Source organism: Bos grunniens, chromosome X, assembly GCF_055505025.1.
Source record: "Bos grunniens cultivar Pamir isolate PY7600 chromosome X, Bosgru_T2T1.0, whole genome shotgun sequence".
NCBI lineage: Eukaryota > Metazoa > Chordata > Mammalia > Artiodactyla > Bovidae > Bos > Bos grunniens.
Window position 1 is genome coordinate 2,786,034 of NC_141194.1, and position 15,536 is coordinate 2,801,569.

The following is a 15,536-nucleotide window of genomic DNA, read 5'->3' on the forward strand; positions in this document are numbered from 1 at the left end:
CCCTGGTGGTCCAGGGGATACGAACCTGCCTGCCAGGGCAGGAGACATAGGTTCAACCCCTAATCCGAGAAGATTCCACACGCCATGGGGCATCTAAGCTCATACACCACAACTACTGGTCCTGCACTCTAGAACCCCGAGCTGCAAGTACTGAACCCCACGCATCCCAGGGCTTGTGCTCAGCAACAAGAGAAGCCATGGCAATGAGAAGCCCACACACCACACCTAGACTGTACTCCAGAGTCACCACAAGTGGAGAAAGCCCACGGGCAGCAGGGAAGACTCCGCAAGTGAAAAATAAATAAATAAGCAGAAAAGGAATCTGTTGGATTTATCAGAACACACGTTGTAGAAAACATCTTAGTAAGACAGTAAGGAGTGACTGGTTAATGGTAGGAAAAGGTGGGGATGAGGAAAACTCGTGCATCCTTTCCTTGCCATGGTTAACAGTAGCACTCAGTGCACGCATAGAGTGAGTGGGTCCATACTCAATGGACCGTTCTTCATGCCTGCCATGTGTCACAATAATCTCACTCACCATATGTTAAGGTGGGGCTATTTGTATCTTTTCTCTCTCTCCTAGACGAGGGTCACAATGAATTTCGAGTCGTTAGAGCGGACGACATCGCTCTCATAGCACATGTTATCAACGTGGATGGAGACGGCAAGGAGACAGAACTGGTGAAATTACTTGGTAGGTATGACATCCTGTAATTTCCATTGCCATTCTCATGTAACACGTCCACTCTTGGAACTTTCATTCAGAATATCAGGAGGTGCTGACAGTATTCCATAATCAGGGTGTAAGGCCTGCATCTTTATGCTCACCGAATTAAGGACCCTGGAAGGTAATCCACCAAGAAACAGGAGGCCATAAGGTCCAGAATATCACATCGTCAGACATTTGCAAATGATTCCAATCTGTTGAAATTTTAAAAATGAAGGTTTACTAGAATATTTTATTTTACACATGTCAACAAATTTCAAGCCATGTCTATAATGAGGCTGACTTTATTTCATGTTTAAAATCTTATTTATTTTTTAATTGAAGAGTAACTGCTTTATAGATTGTAGTGTTTTCTGCCAAACATCCACAGGAATCAGCCATAGGTATACATATGCTTGTGTGAAAGTTTCTCAGTCGTATCTGACTCTTGGTGACCCCATGGACTATACAGTCCATGGGATTCTTCAGGCCAGAATACTGGAATGGGTAGCCTTTCCTTTCTCCAGGGTAACTTCCCAATCCACGGATCAAGCCCACGTCTCCCACATTGCAGGAGGGTTCTTTACCAGCAGAGCCACAAGGGAGGCCATAGGTATACATATGTCCCCTCCCTTTTGAAACTGCCTCCCATCTCCCTCCCACTTCTTGAGGTTGATACAGAGCCCCTGTTTGAGTTCTCTGAGACATACAGCAAATTCCCATTGGCTATCTATTTTATATATGGGCATGTCAGTTTGCATGTTACTCTCTCCATACATCTCATCATCTCCTCCCCTCTCCCCATGCCCATAAGACTCTTCTCTATGACTGTTTCTCCACTGATGCCCTGCAAATAAATTCATTATCAGTACCATCTTTCTAGGTTCCAGATGTATGCAGATTCCATATGTTTGTGTTAGTATATGGTATCAGTTTTCTGATGCACTATAAGCCTTGGAACAGACACTCATAAGATAAGTCTTTGTCTTTTTCATGTTTCAAATGCATTGTTTTTATGAACACTGACATCACCCCCTCAAGGCACTGAGAGGTGTGTGTTCCATGGGGACAACAGGGGTCTATTTCAGCAAAGGTTATGGGTCGAACGGTAGGTTCATGAAAGAGTAAATTGCCCCCTGTTATTATGTGTGATGAGGTGAATGTGTCCGTGGAAGGGGACAAAGGTGTTTCCTACTAATCTTGGTGTAGAAACAGATATGAATGGCAGGTACACATACGAGGAAGGTGAGAGAAGCAAGTAGATTCCATATTAGGATGGACTGAGCCCCAAATTCATGGAGATCCTGACAAGTCTTTGTCATCCAGCTCCTGATGCTGAGGAGTAGGGTGTCCTACTCACCAAGTTGGACTGGGCTCAATTCTTAAGACAGAAACCACACGTCTGTGTCCTGAGAACAATTGAAAGCTCTTATATTATACAAGTTAACATCTGATCGGCACGTTCCCTTTCTTGTTCTGTAGATTCAGAAATTTCTGTGGATTTCCAGGGGTCAACAATTCTTCTTTTTGCATGGTGATTTTACAGGCACGGGAGATGATGTTGGACCAGAATACATAGAGGCGTTCTATAACACCGTGAGAGAAAAAGGGATTCCAGAAGAAAATATCCTGAACTTCATCGATAATGGTAATGGAATTATACTTTTTCCCTGCCCATACCATTCACCTGGTCTGTAAATATCAGGAAACAAACGAACTTACTCAAAATTTCTTCTTCCACAAGTAATCTCTTTTAAGAACTGTTATTTAAAAAAAAAAGAAAGAACGAAACATTGGAAATGCTGGGGAATGTTAGTAATCAGTGGTTCTATTATTCCTCCCATTTTGTTTTTCCCTAGATACCTGTCCAGAGGAGTGAAAAAAAAGTGACTCTGACACTTTTGTAAGTAAACACAGTCCATTATTAATGCTGCCCCTTCCAGATGAAGCAATAAGGTCACACTGTTGTTTCATATGTGTGAAATGTTTGTTCCAACAATTTAAATGTGTCACTAAAAAATTGTTTTGTTCCATAATTTCGCTGCTCTTGAGCCATATACAATTGCAAACACCTTGGTTGATTAACACTGACTAGCTGTTGTGAGAGAGTCTTACCTTGCAGGAATATTGCAGACCAGAGTCATCAGAGAGAAACAGGAATCCCCATGAGTTGATTGAAATTATTAGTCTTCCCATCAGTCCTGACCTCGTTGTTGTCCCCACACTTTCCTCCTCCAAGAGAATCGGTATTAAACAGAACTCTGCTTCCCTGAAGCAGGTCTTCCCTGATAGCTCAGTTGGTAAAGCATCCGCCTGCAATGCAAGAGACCCTGGTTTGATTCCCGGGTCGGGAAGATCTGCTGAAGAAGGGATAGGTTACCCACTCCTGTATTCTTGCCCTTGTGGCTCAGCTGGGGAGACCTGGATTTGATCCCTGGGTTGGAAAGATTCCGTGGAGAAGGGAAAGGCTTCTCCAGTATTCTAGCCTGGAGAATTCCATGGACTGTCACGGTCCATGGGATTGCAAGGAGTTGGACACGACTGAGTGACTTCTACTTTCACGCTTTCTGCAAGACCAGTGTTTAATCTCATATGATTCTGACAGAACCAGTAAAGCCCTTCCAACCACACTGTCTGAAACATGCATTTGCTTTACATTCCTACTCAGAAGATGTTTCAAAAAATGAGATGTTTAAACTTTCTAAACTAAGACCGCCTCAGGAAGCAACACTGATCTAAAGTATGGCCTTTACATTTTTGTTGAGAAAGAAAATTAAGGAAAAAAAGCATCTGAAAGCACTAGCTTCAAGGTGAATATGATAACAAAGATCTGGTATGTATATTCAATGGAACATTGCTCAGCCATAAAAAGAAGCAAATAATTCCCCTCAGAGCAACATGGGTGGAGCTAGATATTTGTCTCACTGAGTGAACTAAGCCAGAAAGAGAAAGACAAATACCATAAATGTCACTTATAGTTTTCATTTCAGTTCAGTTGCTCAGTTGTGTCCAATGCTTTGTGACCCCCAAGGACTGCAGTACACCAGGTTTTACTCAAACTCATGTCCATTGAGTCGGTGATGTCATTCAACCACCTCATCCTCTGTCATCCCCTTCTACTGTATTCAATCTTTCCCAGCATCAGTGTCTTTTCTAATGAGTCAGTTCTTCACATCAGGTGGCCAAAGGATTGGAGTTTCAGCTTCAGAATCAATCCTTCCAATGAATATTCAGGATTTATTTCCTTTAGGATGGACTGGTTGGATCTCCTTGCAGTCCAAGGGACTCTCAAGAATCTTCTCCAACACCACAGTTCAAAAGGATCATTTTTTCAACACTCAGCTTTCTTTATAGTTCAACTCTCACTTTAGTGCAGGTAAATGTCATGGCTCAGACGGTAAAGAATCTGCCAACTATGCAGGAGACCCACATTCAATCCCTGGTTAGGGAAGATCCCCTGGAGAAGGAAATGGCAACACACTCCAGTATTCTTGCCTGGAGCATCCCCATGGACAGAGGAACCTGGTGGGCTGTAGTCCATGGGGTCACGAAGAGTTGGACATGACTGAGTAACTTTCACTTTCACATAGATATCACTTCTGCTTGGAATCTAAAACACAACACGGAGGAACTTATTTACAAAACAGAAACAGCTCACAGACATGGAGAACAGCCTTGTGGTTACCAAGTGGGAGGGGGTTGGAAAGAGAAGGATTGGGAGGTTTGCTGTTGAAAAGAGAAAGTGAAAGAAAGGTTCATTGCTCAGTCGCGTCCGACTCTCTGCGACCCCATGGAACATAGCCCTCCAGGCTCGTCTGTCTATGGGATTCTCCAGGCAAAAATAGTGGCGTGGGTATCCATCCCTTCTGTAGAGGATCTCACCAACACAGGGATCGAACCTGGGTCTCCTGAATTGCAGGCAGACTCCTTACTGTCTGAGAAGTTTGGGGTTAGTAGATGCAAACTGTTATGTACAAGATGGATAGAGAACAAGGTCCAACTTCATGGCACAGGAGACTGTATGCAAAACTCTGTAAAACCAAAATGGGAAAAGAATCTGAAAAAGAATAGATACTAGTTTTTGTATGTATAATCACTTGGCTGTACAGCAGAAATTAATGCAATGCTAATAATCAACTATACTCTAATATTTAAAAAAAAGTAAAGAAGTTAATTCTTGAGGACTCAGAAGACAAAAGTTGCAGGATTAGAGTTCTCTGCTCCAATTACAGAGCCTGAAATTCATCTTTAGATGAAACACCACCATGTACATGCATTCTGAAATCATTACTCCTAGAATTGATGCCCAGTGGGAAATCTCCAACCATATGTACATCCTGGGGACAATTCCCCAGGGAACCTCCATCACAGACATGTGCAGTGTTGAGGTCCACCTGACATTGGACATTGGATGAGCTACCAGCTCCCTGTACCCTGGACAGCCTATTGCCTGAGGCTCACCCCTGTCAGCTGTCACACAGTCGACTCTACTAAACCTCTGGTTCTGTTTTATTCTCCTACAGAAAGAACATGTCCTCGTCTCAATGGAATCAAGATCAACAAGAGGAAGATGACTTTCCTGGTTCCTGATTAACATGATCCTGCTCTCTTCACACTCACACTCCCTCTCCTATCTCATCTCTCCTGGTCACTAAATTATGTCCTGGTTGGTGTTATTTGATTTCTGAGGGTCTAAATAAATTGATTTAATATCTGCCCAGCACATGCATGTCTGTGCAAAAGTCACCTCATTTAAAACACACAAATGTCCACATTAAGTATACAGGAAACAATGCCTTTTATAGGACAGGTGTTCCTCAGAGACAATCCTTATGAAGACTTGGTAGACATGTCCTCAGTTGTCCAGGGAAGAGGGAGAAAATAGGCTAAAACAGCATGGGGCAGGGTTATGGACCCTCTTACAGTAGGGACTTCCCTGCTGGCTCATACGGTAAAGAATCTGCCTGCAATACATGAGACCCCGGTTCTATCCTTGGGTCAGGAAGCTCCTCTGGAGGAAGAAACGCTAACCCACTCCAATATTCTTGCCTGAAGAATGCCATGGACAGAGGAGCCTGGTTGCCTACAGTCCATAGGATTGTGAAGAGTTGGACATGGCTGAGCAACTAACATTTTCACTTTCAGTCTCCTGTACGGAAGGGAGCATTCTGATTAAGGGAAAGTCTCTAAAAAGCATCTTATTCATTTCTGAGAAACGAATGTATGTTCCACTCACTAAGGCATATGCATTGAAAGCACAGGATGACATTACCATAACTGAGGGGAAATGTGTAGCTTGACATCACCAGGGCTTCTGCAGTTGAGCTGAAGGACTCATATTTCTGAACAAGTGAAACAGAAGTAATCAAAGATGGGGCGGCAGCTGACACTTGAGAGCCAAATGAGGCAGCAGCAATGAATGTTTCCGTGGCTTTTCTTTGGAGTCGTGGAGGTCAAGGACAATGTCTTAGTTCTTCCCTTGTGTAGCAGAGTGTATGCAGTTGGAGTTCTGACTGTGGTCCTCACAGTGTCTGGAAATGCTGGGATACATACAGGAGCAACTGAATATAGAGTAAGAGGGTGAACATTTTAAAGCCCCTAAAGCTAGCATAACAAAGTCACAACTGTGAAATATCATATACACATATATATGTATATATACCTATGTACACATGCATATATGTATAATTAATACAAACATATGTGCTCCTGAGTATGTTTGCAATATCAATATTAATAAGGACATTTTTGTTTCTTCTTTCCTCTTCTTGTTATTTTTTAAACTTAATGAATTTTTTATAATTGGAGGCTAATTACTTTACAGTATTGCAGTGCTTTTTGCCATACATTGACATGACTCAGCTACGGGTATACATGTGTCCCCCTGGCCCAAATCCCCCTCCCACCTTCCTTCACATTTGATCCCTCTGGGTTGTCCCAGTGCACTGGCTTTGAGTGCTCTGTCTCATGCATTGAACTTGGACGGTCATCTACTTCACATGTGGTACTATACATGTTTCAATGCTATTCTCTCAAATCATCCCGCCCTTGCCTTCTCCCACAGAGTCCAAAAGTCCGTTCTTTACATCTGTGTCTCTTTTGCTGTCTTTCATATAGGGTCATCATTATCATCTTTCTAAATTCCATATATATGTGTTAATATACTGTATTGGTGTTTTTCTTTTTGATTTGCTTCAGTCTGTATAATAGGCTCCAACTTCATCAACCTCATTAGAACTGATTCAAATTTTAATAGCTGAGAAATATTCCACTGTGTATATGAGAAGGTAACAGGCAGGAACGCCAGGGGTCTCCAAACGGAGGAAATAGGCTGCAAGTGTCAGAAATTTTTATCTCCAGCGGTAGGAGGAAACAAACTAGAGATATTGTTTTCTTCTCTATACAAATTTAAAAGGAGGTTTCTCTGTGAAGAAGGCTGAGCGCTGAAGAATTGATGCTTTTGAATTGTGGTGTTGGAGAAGACTCTTGAGAGACCCTTGGACTGCAAGGAGATCCAACCAGTCCATTCTGAAGGAGATCAGCCCTGGGATTTCTTTGGAAGGAATGATGCTAAAGCTGAAACTCCAGTACTTTGGCCACCTCATGCAAAGAGTTGACTCATTGGAAAAGACTCTGATGCTGGGAGGGATTGGGGGCAGGAGGAGAAGGGGACGACAGAGGATGAGACAGCTGGATGGCATCACTGACTCGATGGACGTGAGTCTCAGTGAACTCCGGGAGTTGGTGATGGACAGGGAGGCCTGGCGTGCTGCGATTCATGGGGTCACAAAGAGTCGGACACGACTGAGCGACTGATCTGATCTGATCTCTTAAAATACTGTGTTGCCATAATGACACCTGGTTTCACCTGAAGTTAAGTATTCTCAAACCTTGAGATAACCAATGCATTTCTCTTATGGAAATGTTTCTTAAGCTATGCTAATGTACTATGCATTTACCCCAAACTCTGTCTTCAAGTTGGTTCCGTCTCTTGGCTCAGAACCTACTTGACAAACCAGCATGTTATACTCAGATATTGTTCCCCTAATCTATGTAAACGAAACTATTTGTATGGTGATCTGCCCTTCTTTAAGATTCAGGTTAATCATTTTATGGCCCAGGGTGAACCATTTGGTGCCAAGATTATCCAAAAATGCATCTTATGGGTGAGAGGCCTGGTGCCATTCTGAGTTTTAAGACATTCCTTTCTTTTATTAACAGACTGCTAGTGACTATATAACATCCAGCTGAAGACTAGCAGGGGGGCACTCTTTCTGCCCCCTTCTGATGCCTATGTCAGAAGCTTTTTTTTATCTCCTTTATACTTTAATAAAACTTTATTACACAAAAGTTCTGAGCGATCAAGCCTTGTCTCTGGCCCCTGATTGAATTCTTCTCCTCCAGGGCCAAGAATCCCGGTGTCTTTGCTTGATTCAACAACAACCTTTCATCTATGTACCAAAGCTTGCCTGTCCATTTGTCTGCTGATGGACATCTAGGTTGCTTCCATGTCCTGGCTATTGTAAATAGTGCTGCAATGAACACTGGGGTACATGTGTCTCTTTCAATTCTGGTTTCCTCGGTGTGTATGCCCAGAAGTGGGATCACTGGGTCATAAGGCAGTTCTATTTCCATTTTTTTAAGGAATCTCCACACTGTTCTCCATAGTGGCTGTACTAGTTTGCATTCCCAACAACAGTGTAAGAGGGTTCCCTTTCCACCACACCCTCTCCAGCATTTATTTTTTGTAGACTTTTTCATGGCAGCCATTCTGACCACCATGAGATGGCATCTCATTGTGGTTTTGATTTGCATTTCTCTGATAATGAGTGGTGTTGAGCATCTTTTTGTGTGTTTGTTAGCCATCTGCATGTCTTCTTTGCAGAAATGTCTGTTTAGATCTTTGGCCCACATTTTGATTGGGTCGTTTATTTTTCTGGTATTGAGCTGCATGAGCTGCTGTATGCATTTTAGATTAATTCTTTGTCAGTTACTTCACTTGCTATTATTTTCTCCCATTCCGAAGGCTGTCTTTTCATATTTCTTATAGATTCCTTCGTTGTTCAAAAGTTTTTAAGTTTAATTAGGTCCCATTTGTTTACTTTTGCTTTTATTTCCATTATTCTGATAGGTGGGTCATAGAGGATCTTGCTGGGATTTATGTCATCAAGTGTTCTACCTATGTTTTCCTCTAGGAGTTTTATAGTTTCTCTAGGAATTTTATAGTTTCTGATCTTACATTTAGATCTTTAATCCATTTTGAGTTTATCTTTGTGAATGATGTTGTAAAGTGTTCTAGTTTCATTCCTCTACATGTGTTTAACCAGTTTTCCCAGCACCGCTTGTTAAAGTGGTTATCTTTTCTCTATTATATAGTTTTGCCTCCTTTGTCAAAGATAAGGTGTCCATAGGTGTGTGGATTTATCTCTGAACTTTCTACTTTGTTCCATTGATCTATATTTCTGTCTTTGTTCCAGTACCATACTGTCTTGATGACTGTAGCTTTGTAGTATAGTCTGATGTCAGACAGGTTGATTCCTCCACTTCCATTCTTCTTTCTGAAGATTGCTTTGCCTATTCAAGATTTTTTGTGTTTCCATACAAATTGTGAAATTACTTGTTCTAGTTCTCTGAAAAATACCATTGGTAGCTTGATAGGGATTGCACTGACTCTACAGACTGCTTTGCATAGTAAACTCCATTTTCACTATACTGATTCTTCTGATTCAAGAACAGGGTATATTTCTCCATGTATTTGTGTCATCTGTGATTTTCTTCATCCGTTTTTATAGTTTTCTATATATAGACTGCAGCCATGAAATTAGAAGATGCTTACTTCTTGGAAGGAAATTTATGACCAACCTAGATAGCATATTCAAAAGCAGAGACATTACTTTGCCAACAAAGGTCCGTCTAGTCAAGGCTATGGTTTTTCCTGTGGTCATGTATGGATGTGAGAGTTGGACTCTGAAGAAGGCTGAGAGCCGAAGAATTGATGCTTTTGAACTGTGGTGTTGGAGAAGATTCTTGAGAGTCCCTTGGACTGCAAGGAGATCCAACCAGTCCATTCTGAAGGAGATCAGCCCTGGGATTTCTTTGGAAGGAATGATGCTAAAGCTGAAACTCCAGTACTTTGGCCACCTCATGCGAAGAGTTGACTCATTGGAAAAGACTCTGATGCTGGGGAGGATTGGGGGCAGGAGGAGAAGGGGACGACAGAGGATGAGATGGCTGGATGGCATCACTGACTCGATGGACGTGAGTCTCAGTGAACTCCGGGAGTTGGTGATGGACAGGGAGGCCTGGCGTGCTGCGATTCATGGGGTTGCAAAGAGTTGGACACGACTGAGTGACTGATCTGATCTGATCTGATCTGAAGCGAGTCAGGATGGGAAAAAGATCACATGATATTACTTGCAGGTGGAATCTAAAGTATACATTGAAGACGTTATTTACAAAACAGATTCACAGACGTAGAAAACACACTTGTGTTCCCCAAGGAGCAGGACTCTGGGTAAGAAGAGAATTGGAAATTTGGGAGTAGCAGGTGTAAGCTACTATACACAACATGGAAAGCTACTATACACAACATAGAAAGTCGTACTACACACCAGAGGGAACTAAACACAATATTCTGTAAAAAAAAAAAAAAAAAAAAAATTAAATGGGAAAAGAATTTGAAAAAGAATAGATATTAACATGCTTCTACTGCTAAGTCACTTCAGTCGTGTCCAACTCTGTGCGACCCCATAGATGGCAGCACACCAGGCTCCCCTGTCCCTGGGATTCTCCAGGCAAGAACACTGGAGTGGGTTGCCATTTCCTTCCCCAATTCATGAAAGTGAAAAGTGAAAGTGAAGTCGCTCAGTCGTGTCCGATCCTCAGCGACCCCATGGACTGCAGCCTTCCAGGCTCCTCCATCCATGGGAGTACTGGAGTGGGGTGCCATTGCCTTCTCCAGATATTAACATATATATGTATAAATTATTCACCTTGCAGTACTATTGCACTAATACAACTCTGTTAGTCAACTATACTCGAATATAAAATAAAAATTTAAACATTGATTCTTGAAGACCCCAAAGACAAAGCCATGGGATTAGAGGAGCTTGCCCCAATCACAGATACAGGAAACCATCTTGAGGTGAATCTTTCCCATGAACTTGAATTCAGAAACCATTCCTCCTAGAATCGATCTCAAATGGGAAAGGTCACCCCAAATGTACCTCCTGGGGAAAGTTCCACAAGGACCCCCACCCACATCAAAGAGATGTGAATTAGTGAGGTCCACAAGGATTCTGACATTGGATCAGCTACCAGCTCCTGTACCCTGGATAGCCTACTGCCTGAGTCTCATCCCTGGTGGCTGTCAAAAAGTCAACTCTACTAATTTTTTTTTTTTTAATTCACCTACAGAAATAGTCACTGAGACCAGACACATCCTTGTCTCCATGGAATCAAGACCAACGATCAGCAGATGACTTTCTTGGTTCCTGATTAACATGATCCTTCTTTCTTCACACTCACAGTCCTGTTTGCATCTCATCTCTCTTTGTTACTAATCATGTCCTGTCTGGTGGCATTTGATTTCTGAGGGTTTAAATAAATTAGTTTAATTCGCAATGGAGTTACTTGTGTCTTTCCTTAATGTCTCCATTTTAAAACACACAAATATGCATGTTAAATTTACCCATCCAGAAACATATGCCTTTTAAGGAATAGGTGTTCCATCAGAGACAATTCTGAGGATGGGTACATAGAGATGTCCTAGAGGTATTGAAGGGAGAAGGAGAAAAAAGACTAAACCATCATGGGACAGGGGACAGAGGTGTGGATCCCCTTACTGCAGTGGGAGGGGGCAAGCTGTTCCAGAAAGATGTCCCTAGAAAGCATCGTATTCATCACAGGGAAAGGAGCTTGTGTTCCACTCTCTGAGCTTCATAGAGAGAAAGTGGAAGATGCCACGGGCCACAACTGAGAAGACATGTGTATTCTGACCACACCAGCACTTCTTCAATTGAGCTGAAGGATTGATATTTGGTAACATTCCCTCACTAGGACTCAAATGTGTGCAGCAACTGAGTCTCGGTCAATGCATAGTAACAGGAGGTCAGGGCAGTGTCTGCAGGAACAAGAAATTGACAGCTCAGTCAGGAAGATGGAATTATTCACAACATCTAAAGATGGTCTTCCATCCTCTTAGGCTTAGAAGAGCAGTGGACGCTAATATCTGGAAGGACTGGACATTCCCACTCTCATGGGCAGGGCACACTGATCACCTCCCCATGGTGGTCAGGTTCTTTACAACACAGAAGATCTAGCAGATGCTCAAGATGGACAACTTATTCCAAGCATTGGGCCAAAGCTCACAGATTTAGTCAAAGAGCGTGGGAAATAGTACTACACTAAGTAATATTTAAGAGAATACATGTTTCTGTTTCTGCATAGACATGGCCTCCAAATGGGCTACAGTTGGCCAAGCCAAAGCACCAGTAATGAATGCTTCTATGGCTTAGTTGGTAGGAATGGAGGTCAAGGACAGTGTGTAAGTTCTTGTACTTTTTTAGCAGAGTGTGTGTGCTTGGAGTTCTGACTCAGATCTTCACACTACCTCTGGAAATGCTGGATTGGATGCATGGAAGAACACATAGGCAACTGAAGAGAGAGCAACACAGTGAATATCTTAAAGGGATATTGAAGTCCAAGATGTGATATAAACAGCTAAAAAATTGTGAACTCTCATATATATGCAGGAGTTTCCCTGGTAGTTCAGTTGGTAAAGACTCAGCCTGCAATGTATGAGACCCCTGTTCAATTCCTGTGTTGGGAAGATCTGCTGGAGAAGGGATAGGCTACCCACTCCATTCATTCTTTCCTTGTGGCTCTGCTGGTAAAGAACCTGCCTGAAATGCAGGAGACCAGGTTGGGAAGAGATCTTGGACAAGGGAAAGGCTACCCACTCCAGTATTCTGGCCTGGAGAATTCCATGGAGTGTACGGTCCAAGGGGTCACAAAGAGTCGGACATGACTGAGCGAATTTCACTCATATATGTACGAACACACACTTGTATGTGTTTGACTGTGCATCTTTTCATAACTACATTTATTAAAAATGTATTATCACCACATATTACACAAATAAACAATGTGATAAAACTATGAGCAGATTTATTGAAATTAGGACTCCTGTAGAAATGGACACATTACTTGAAAGATGTGTCACGAGGATTTATCTGTCAAAGACATTGAGTAGAATGCTCCATAAAGTTGCAGTTCTAGATAATTAATACCCAAGAAGTAAACAAGAATTATCACTAAACTTGGAGAAAGCCATCCATTGACACATGACCATATGATTCACATTAAACTATTTTCCATTCTTGAAAATTCTATGAAAGTGAAAGTCGCTCTGTGGTGTCTGACTATGTGCGACTCCATGACTATAGAGTCCACGGAATTCTCAGGTGAGAATATGAGTGGGTAGCCTTTCCTGCTCCAACGGATCTTTCCAATCCAGAGATCGAACTCATGTCACCCACATTGTAAGCAGATTCTTTACCAGCTGAGCCACAAAGGAAGCCTAAGAATACTGGCGTGGATAGCCTATCCCTTCTCCAGTGGATCTTCCAGACCCAGGAATCGAACAGGAGTCTCCAGGATTGCAGGCAGATTCTTTACCAACTGAGCTATCATTTGCTTTCTTATCCCCTAGACAGGATTAGGTACTTCCAACAGATTTGGTTAAATTCTATATGCCCAGCTGCTGCTGTTGCTAAGTCGCTTCAGTTGTATTCAACTCTGTGTCAGCCCATAGACGGCAGCCCACCAGGCTCCTCCGTCCCCAGGATTCTCCAGGCAAGAACGCTGGAGTGGGTTGCTATTTCCCTCTCCAATGCATGCAAGTGAAAAGTGAAAGTAAAGTCACTCAGTCGTGTCCAACTCTTTGTGACCCCATGGACTGCAACCTATCAGGCTCCTCCGTCCATGGGAGTTTCCAGTCAAGAGTACTGGAGTGGGTTGTCATTGTCTTCTCCACTATATGCCCAGAGAAAACCATAATTCAAAAAGGTAAATGTACCATAATGTGCACCAGCACTATTTGCAAAAGCCAGGACACGCAAGGAACCTAAATTCCTGTCCACCAACACAGGAATGGATAATATGTGGTTGTTGTTATGGTTTACTGACTCGGTTGTGTCCAACTCATTGTGACCCCATGCACTGGAAGAGCTCACCAGGCTTCTCTCTTCGTTGAATTCCTCAGGTAAGAATACTCGATATACAAGATGGAATACTACTCAGCCTGTTCCAGCAATGTGGATGAACCTAGACTCTGCCATACAGAGTGAGAAAACTCAGAAACAGAAAGGAAAATATCTCATATTAACAAAGGTATTGTATGTGGAATATACTAAAGTGGTACAGATGACAAGTTCCAGGGCAGTAAAAGAGACATACACTTAGAAAACAAACATATAGACACCAAGGCAGAAGGCATGGGGTGGAATGAATTGGGAGATGGGGAATACCACATACACATGATTGATACTACATATAAATCGGTAACTAGCATAGGGAACTCTACTCAGTGCTCTGTGGTGACTTACACGGGAAGGAAATCCAAAAAAGAGGCTATACATATATATGTATGACAAATTCACTTTGCTGTACAGCAGAAACACAACAGTGTGCAAAGCAACTGCAATCCAATAAAAATCTTATAACAACTTGATATATATGCATTTTCATTAATTCATGAACATCTAATATACTGAAGAGTAGTCTTTTTTAAAATATCAGTTCAGTTCAGTCACTCAGTTGTGTCCAACTCTTTGCAACCCCACAGACTGCAGCATGCCAGGCTTTCCTGTCCATCACCAACTTCCGGAGCTTGCTCAAACTCATGTCCATCGAGTTGGTGATGCCATTCAACCACCTCATCCTCTGTCATCTGTCGGGGTCCAGCCCCAGCAGGATCCAAGGGTACCCTCAGGATGGACGGTGTAGGTGAATGAATCACACGGGGAGGCCAAGCTTCAGTGAGCAAGGCCTGTAACTTTATTTTCAAAAGGAGCTTTTATACCCTGACTTGTACATAGAGGGAAATGAAAGATGCAAGGTCATGTAGAATCAGCCCAAACACTCCAGCAGTTTTGCCCTTATCGAAACCAGGACTTTTTTCTGTACGTCTTTCCATAAACAAGGGTCTTATGCTATGTACATTATTTTCTGGCCTGGAGGCTTATTGACATTTTATGACCCTTTTTTGATAAAGGTTGATCAACCAGAAAACTTGTTTTCCCTTGAAGTGTTTTTTCTTTATATTTCTAATCTGCATCAGCCTCAGAAAATACTAAACAGAGTTACATTCTCACGGAGCAAAGGTGTGGTGGGTCACAACAAAGAAAGAACTTATTTGCTCAAAGGTCTGATGTGGTTAATACCAAGGCTACTACTTGTTTTTCTGTTTGTTTGTTTTTTTTTTAACATTTTAACTATATTAACTAATGCATTCCCAGGTGGACAATGGATAAGGGATATGGGAACTTGGCAGCAAGCATTGGCCCAATAATGAAGCCCTTTACCAGTACTTAAAGGGCTCTATGCCCGTTGGGACTTTTAGAATGCTTAGGCTTCTCGTGCCTTTCATGGTTGGGAAGTTGTGAACAATCATGTGCGTTAGTTGTAAGAGTAAGGAAAAACCTGTCAAGCAAGCTAGAATGCCAACAGAGGGGTTAGAATAGAAATATTTCTTTCATGTCCAGGAGACTTAACAACTTAGAGCACTAAGTTGATTTTTTTCAGAGAAAGGTGGCCGGGGACAGCCCCC

The 15,536-nt window shown here is 42.3% G+C and overlaps 1 long non-coding RNA gene across 1 annotated transcript in view; it reads right to left on the minus strand.

Annotated features, from left to right (window-relative positions):
* Positions 1-302: 302 nt before the first annotated feature.
* LOC147339703 (uncharacterized) overlaps positions 303-15,536 on the minus strand; it is a 254,010-nt gene continuing 238,776 nt past the window's right edge. Inside the window, exons 4-5 of the long non-coding RNA XR_015158783.1 lie at positions 2,822-3,019; positions 303-921 (exon numbers count right to left, since the gene is read on the minus strand). This is a non-coding gene — a long non-coding RNA (uncharacterized LOC147339703). The remainder of the gene's footprint in view (positions 922-2,821; positions 3,020-15,536) is intronic.